General features: G+C 40.9%; 1 non-coding gene across 1 annotated transcript; it reads right to left on the bottom strand.

Annotated features, from left to right (window-relative positions):
• Window positions 1-4,487: 4,487 nt before the first annotated feature.
• Window positions 4,488-4,594, bottom strand: LOC125582749. The gene has a single exon (XR_007320203.1). It is a non-coding gene; the product is annotated as a small nucleolar RNA R71 (small nucleolar RNA).
• Window positions 4,595-7,055: the final 2,461 nt, after the last annotated feature.

The raw sequence follows: 7,055 nt of genomic DNA, 5'->3' as shown, positions 1-7,055 counted from the left end.
TGTCAAAATGCAAATTTAAATATTTATATGAATTAACAATTTATAAATGTTAAAATGATAATTTTAAAATAATTTCAGTTCAAATATATTTTAGACTAAAAAATAAAAATAAATATAGTTAAAATTGATATCAAACATATGATTAAATCAAAAGAAGGGTATATTTGTAATTTGTTAGTTACATTCAACTGGATGGAAATAAAAAAAAAGAAACGAACATTAAATCCATCCAGATGGCTCATCTGAATGGAGAAACGAACATCCTCTAAAATCTGGATGGATCATCTGGATGGATCATTGAGATGGGGACGACAGACGGAGAAACGAACAGCCCCTTACTATGCAGATATACGTTTTCCCGGAACTCTGGTGCCTGACCAAAGGAATTAAAGCTGTTCCAAAATCTGCCTTTGAATTCAAAAACAGGTAACCAATCGTCGCAATTAAACACAAAGCAAGCCCTGAATTGGAGGAATGGTTGTGAGAAAGAACTAGGAAGTAGAGGGATGGTAAGAGAGGAGGAGGATTTAGTAGTACGGTGAGTGAAATATGAAGGCGCCTCTTCACCTGACAACCTCAGTCAATAGTTTGAATATGTTTTCTGTTGAAACAGAGCTTCTTGATCCAAGTTTAAGCAGTCTAATAAGTCAACTCTCTCACGACTTTTAAGTTTAGAAATGTTTAAGCTTGCAAAAACTTGTTGCATCCATCCATCTTTAAGACGTGAAGCCAGGAGAATTTCTCAATCCAACAAGGAACCTCTTCAATGGCTGTTTGGCTTAGATTGAGGTATGTAATGTTGGTTGAGATATCAGGAAAATCCTTAAACCGTGAGCATCCACTGAGACTAAGACATTCGAGTGATGGGAGGTTGATTCCGGTGGGAAGAGTCTCCAGATTTACGCATCCCTTCATCTCTAGCTTGTGAAGATTGGTGAATTTCTCAATCCACGGAGGAACCTCTTCAATGGCTGTTTTGCTTAGATTGAGATCTTCAATGTTGGTTGAGATATCGGGAAAAGTCCTCAACTTTGAGCATCCACTGAGATCTAGAAACCGCAGAGATTGGAGATAGATTCTGGTGGGAAGAGTCTCCAGATTTTCGCAATTCCTAATTTCCAAAATGGCGAGTTTATGGAGATTCTGAAATGAAGAAGGAAGCTCCACCAAGGTTGGGATATACGAGAGATGCAAATACCTCAAAGAGGGAGACATGGTGAGGCGAGTAAGAAGCTGAACCAACTACACAAAAATCATATTCAGCTACTCTTCTTCCCTCCGATAATTACATTATAACCTTAGTTTCATTTGCACCAATATCTATCTATACTGTAAAATATATTGGAGAAAACACAAAGTTTGGAACTACATACCTGCACTCTTTCCGATAATTTCTTTAGGCTGTGCATCTGAAAGGTATTGAGATTCTCGAAACGCAAACTCAAATTTGAAGGTAATTCTTCAATGGATGTTCTGTTTATACTGAGATATGAGATGTTGGTTGAGATTTGAGGAAAATTCCTCAACCGTGAGCAACCATTGAGATTTAGCACTTCGAGAGATTTTAGGCTAATGCCTGTTGGAATAGTCTCCACATTTCGACAATTGCTCAGGTATAATTACTTGAGTTTGTTGGGATGTGGAATAGAGGAAGGAAGCTTCACCAAACTATAGCAATCCACAAGTTTAAGTGTCTCCAGATTGGTGGCTTTTGAAAGATTTGGCATTTCTATCAAGTTGACAGATCCCCATAGATTTATCTTCTTAAGGCATGGAAGCGCCTGTACTCAACATAACAATAAAAAGGAACAAAACACATGAGTTCAGTAGAACAAGATTGTCATCCGAAAAATAAAATAAAAATTATAGTCTTACTGCTAATAACATTACAAACTATTCTCAAAACTTACCACAATTCCTTTCCACAGCTTCTCAAGCTTGCTATTCACCATTTTGAACTTGACGAGTTTTTCAGGACGAAACTTAGAAGGCAGACATCTCATTGGATAATTCGGCCAACACAATAATTTCAGTTCATGTGGCAAATAGTCGAAGTTTTCAGGTAAGTGAATTGTAACTTCTTTGTTTCCAAACATATGACGGTTTTTTTAGTCAATTTCCAGGAAACGCAGATTGCGCATCCCTTTGAAGGCATTCTTATGCACAAACAACTCATCAATCTCGCCAGTATCCAACGATATACCTAATATCTTATGAGTACCCTGAAAATTATATAATATCAATAAGAAGATAAAAAATATTAATAAATGCTAAGTAATAGTTTTGCTTATAAAATGGCATGCTCTAAATCTTATTTATTGACTGAAAGGAGCACGAACATAAGAGATAACTTACAGTGTCTTGACTGAGTAAATCACATATATCTTGTGCGTCCACCGGAAATTCTCGTATTTCAGGCTCCTCAATACGAACAATATGCCTACCCATCTCTTGTAGCAAACTGGGCATTATCACATAATCCCAACTTATATGAATGAGGGACTTATCAGCTAGGTTTTGCAACCCAACCTTAACACTCAACCCACTATCAGCGAGCAGCAACTTCAGGTATGTGACTCTTGCACCATTGAAAAGGCATGCAATATGGTGAAATAACGCTTTATCTTCTTCGCTTCTTAATCCATCGTAGCTGACTCTCAATGTCTTTTCAATTTTCCCATCTAAACCATTCTGAAGCCTTGGCAACAAATCCATCCAGTACTCTTTGTCCCTTCCCCGTAGAGATGTGATATATTGTGTTTTTGGCACATTATATGTATGTCTTACTAATAGTTTTCAAGGTTTTATTGTGTCTTTCTAGTCCCTTTGAGTCATTACAGGTATGAGAGTCTAATAGGTGAGAAGAATGATTGTGTGGAGCGAAAGGAGAAGAAAAGAGCCTGACTTGAAGGTTCTTACAACCGGAACAGTCAGGCAGACTGTTCTCGCATGAGTGGAGCACCCTGACAGCCTTTTCCCCGATACTTCAGGGAATAAAAGATTCTATTTCGGGATTTGCCCTAGTTTTCCCTATTTTTCCATTTTGCCGCCTGTGGCTCCTATATATATTCTTCTTTTATTTACTTTGTGACCTACGTTAGTTTTCACGCAAGAAAGACCAGAGAGAGCTTTGTGATTTTAGCGATTGCTACTTGTAAGAGAGAAGGTCTCATCTGTCTCCTAGAGAAGATTATCCTGAACCCTCTGATTTCTATTATCTATTATATGCAGTATTATTCAGAAATCATGCTTCTCTGTTCTTGTGTTATGTCTGAGTAGTCACCAAGTTAGTTTAGGCTTCTAGGGTTTTGGATTCGCGAGCTGAATCATAAATAAGTCATCTTAAGATTGTCTACATTCATATCTGTTCTTATTGCTTGCATTGAACTGATCACTTAGTGCATGAATTAGGGTTAATCAATTTAGCTAACCGTTGGTTGATAACTTGATATGATTTGAATGAGCTTTGCATCTCTAGTCAGCGAGAGTAGATATTAGGGTGTATTGTGAACATATCGGACTTGATCTCTTAAGCTTGCTATCGCGTTTTGATACAAACGAGAGTTTAGGTATCAAGACCGATCTGCAAAAGAATCAACACCACGACAGTGGGTTGTTTCAACCTGAGTGATCCGAGTTTAGACTTGTGTAAACTGGACTTGAATAATTGCTTGGTTTGCGATTTTCTTACCTGAAGAAGAAACCCTAGACTAGCGCCTTTAATCAATTCAAAAAGAACCTCACCTTGTTAACTTGTTCTTTACGTTATCTTACTATTTTTAAACCCCCCCCCCCCCCCAACCACTTTTGTTTTAGCTTAATTCTGATCCCATAAAGATAAAGTGTGAACTAGTCCTCTGGAATTGAATCTAAAGATATTACAACTACACTGTTAACTTGACAGTAGACAAAGATCCAATTTTCGTGTATCAAGTTTTGGCGCCGTTGCAGGATCGAACCCGGGTCACCCGCGTGACAGGCGGGAATACTTACCACTATACTACAACTTCGGCACTCCAGAACAAATTGCTGCTTCTCTTCAACAGATGCAGCAACAGATGCAACAAACGATTGCAGTACAGCAGCTGGCTGCTCAACAAGCTGCACAACATGAACCACTTGCTCCAATCGGTGAGAGGAATTTACTACGTAACATCCCTGCTACGCGCTCTGCTATTGCTCCACCGCCATGTCAAAGGGCGGATTTTGAGATCAAACCCAGCATGATCAATCTAGTGCAGAGAAAGATGTTCCATGGACTGTCAGCTGAGATACCAATGGAACACATCGAAGCTTTCGAAGAGATTTGCAGTTTCACTCGTGCAAACGGCATCCCACCCGACTTCATCAAATGCATGTTGTTTCCATTCTCTCTAGCGGAAAAGGCTTCACGATGGCTTAAGTCGTTACCTACAGGTTCCCTAACTACTTGGGAGCAGGTTAGAGCAGCTTTCTTGGGTCACTTCTACACGAAAGCAAAAACAGCTGCCCTAAGGAACAAGATCTCTTCTTTCAAGCAGCTCGCTAACGAACCATTTAATGAAGCGTGGGAACGGTTCAATGATACCCTCAGAGATTGTCCTCATCACGGATTTGACGATGACCATGTCCTAGGAATCTTCTACGATGGTGTGGATTGGGAGTTCTGCAATGCTCTAAATGCAGCGAGCAATGGAGACTTCATGACCCAAACCACTGAAGGAGGTCACGCGCTAATAGAGAACATGGCAGCTAGTTCATCCAACAAAAATGAGGAGACTACCGCTCCAAGAAGGTGAACATCATGGATACTAGGAAGATCGATGACCACGCCGCAAAGGTTGATCTACTGCTTAAGAACAATCAGAATCAGATCAATGTCATGGAAGAAGCCAATCTGAAACCAGGTACTGTAGATGCTACAGCAAAGACCAATACATCAGAAGAAAATCAGCAAGAGGTCACTTACGTCAATGGTCAGGGTTGGCGGTTCAAGAATTACCATCCAAACCCTAATGTGAGAAACAACCTGCATTTGTTCTCATACAAGCCCAATCCAGACAACCCCATCGACAGATCTCAGGGAAATCAGTTCCAAAACCCTGGATAACAAAAGCCATACCCTCAGAATCAGAATCAGAATGGAAAGATGTTCATCCTCAACCAAGCTCAGAACCAGTTTCAGAATAGGCAGAACAATCCGCAAGCTGCTCCTGCAACCGCAAACGGTCCACCAGATGAGATGAAGGGAATGATGCAACAATTTCTGCAGGGTCAGCAGATTCAAGGAAAAGCACTGAACCAAGTTACCAACGAGATCAACACTGGGATGGACAACATGTTCGCGGAATTAAATTCCAAATATGATGCTGTAGCAAGCCACATAAGGAAGATGGACGTTCAGATCGCTCAAACTGCTGAAACAATCAAAAGGCAACATGGAACACTCCCTAGGAAAACATACAAGAACCCCAAAGACTGTAATGCAGTCGAGTTGAGAAGCGGAAGACATCTCCCAGATCCTGTCTTCAAGAAGCTCACTGCTAAAGAGAAGGGAAAACAGAAAGAGGGAGAACAACCTCCACTTGAGGATGTCCTCGACGACGAACAAGACGCGGAACATCCAACTGTCATAGAACCCGTAGCTGTTATGACGCAAGACCAGCCTGTTCCGACTCGCGTCTACACTCCAAAAGTTCCCTACCCAGTCCATGCTAAGAGATCACGCAAGGATTGCGAAGAGATGAAGTGCAAGAAGATGCTAGAGGAGTTGAATGTTAAGTTATCTCTCATGGACGCAATTTAGATGATTCCTTCAATGTGCAGTCTTATGAAGGGGCTGATCTCTGGGAAGACCTCTGCAGACAGCGATATCATGATGGTCTTAAAAGAATGCAGCGTAGTCCTTCAAAGCAGAACATTCAGGAAATTGGAAGATCCTGAAAAATTTGTCCTCTCGGTTCAGATCGAAAAAAACAGTCTACGTTTGTTCTTTATGTGATTTACGTTCTACTGTGAATCTCATGCCCTACTCAGTTGCAAAACGCATGGGACTAACCAATTTCAAGCCAAGCAGGATTTCATTGGTGTTCGCAGACAGATCAGTCAAGTTGCCAGTAGGTGTTCTCGAAGACATCCAAGTTCAAATTGGCAACACCACTCTTCCAGCGGATTTCGTGGTTCTGGAGCTCAAAGATGAACCGAAAGACCCTCTCATTCCAGACCGACCTTTCCTATGCACAGCTGGTGCAATCATTGATGTCCGCAATGGGAGGATCGATCTCCAACTGGAGGATATTGTGATGAAGTTTGAGATGGACGAGCTGCTCAAACGACCTATACTGGATGGTAAGAACTTCACGATTGACGACGAGAACGCCGCCAACTTTGATGCTGATGGGTACGAGAAGATACTTGATTCGAGTAAAAGCATTGAGAAGATGGTCGCTTTCCTGAGTCTGGGGGAGACGAGCAATCAGGTTCCAACAGAAGGAGCAACTACTCCTAAACGAGGGAACAAACCGGCCAGCCTGCTCGACGATTCCTGGAGCGAACTCAAGGCTCCAAAGATCAAACTAAAGTCCCTCCCAACAGGACTCAGGTATGCGTTTCTTGGGCCTAACTCCACATATCCTGTCATTGTGAACTCTGAGCTCAATAATGTGAAAACTGCTAAACTCTTGTGTGAATTGAGAAAATACCGTAAGGCAATAGGGCATTCATAGAAGATATTCCTGGTATTTCACATGATTTATGCATGCATAGAATACATCTAGAAGATGAATCGATGACTTATGTAGAACATCAGAGGCGGTTAAACCCAAATCTAAAAGATGTTGTTAAGAAAGAGATAATGAAACTTCTAGAAGCTGGTGTAATATATGCGATTTCTGATAGCAAGTGGGTTAGTCATGTTCATGTAGTTCCTAAGAAAGGGGGGATCACCGTGGTTGCTAATGAAAAGAATGAATTGATACCTACTATTACAGTAACCGGTCACCGTATGTGCATTGATTTTCGGAAATTAAATACGGCTACACGAAAAGATCACTTCCCGCTCCCATTCATTGATCAAA

This window comes from Brassica napus, chromosome C2 (genome assembly GCF_020379485.1).
Source record: "Brassica napus cultivar Da-Ae chromosome C2, Da-Ae, whole genome shotgun sequence".
NCBI classification, from domain to species: domain Eukaryota; kingdom Viridiplantae; phylum Streptophyta; class Magnoliopsida; order Brassicales; family Brassicaceae; genus Brassica; species Brassica napus.
This window is presented reverse-complemented; position numbering and strand designations above follow the sequence as displayed.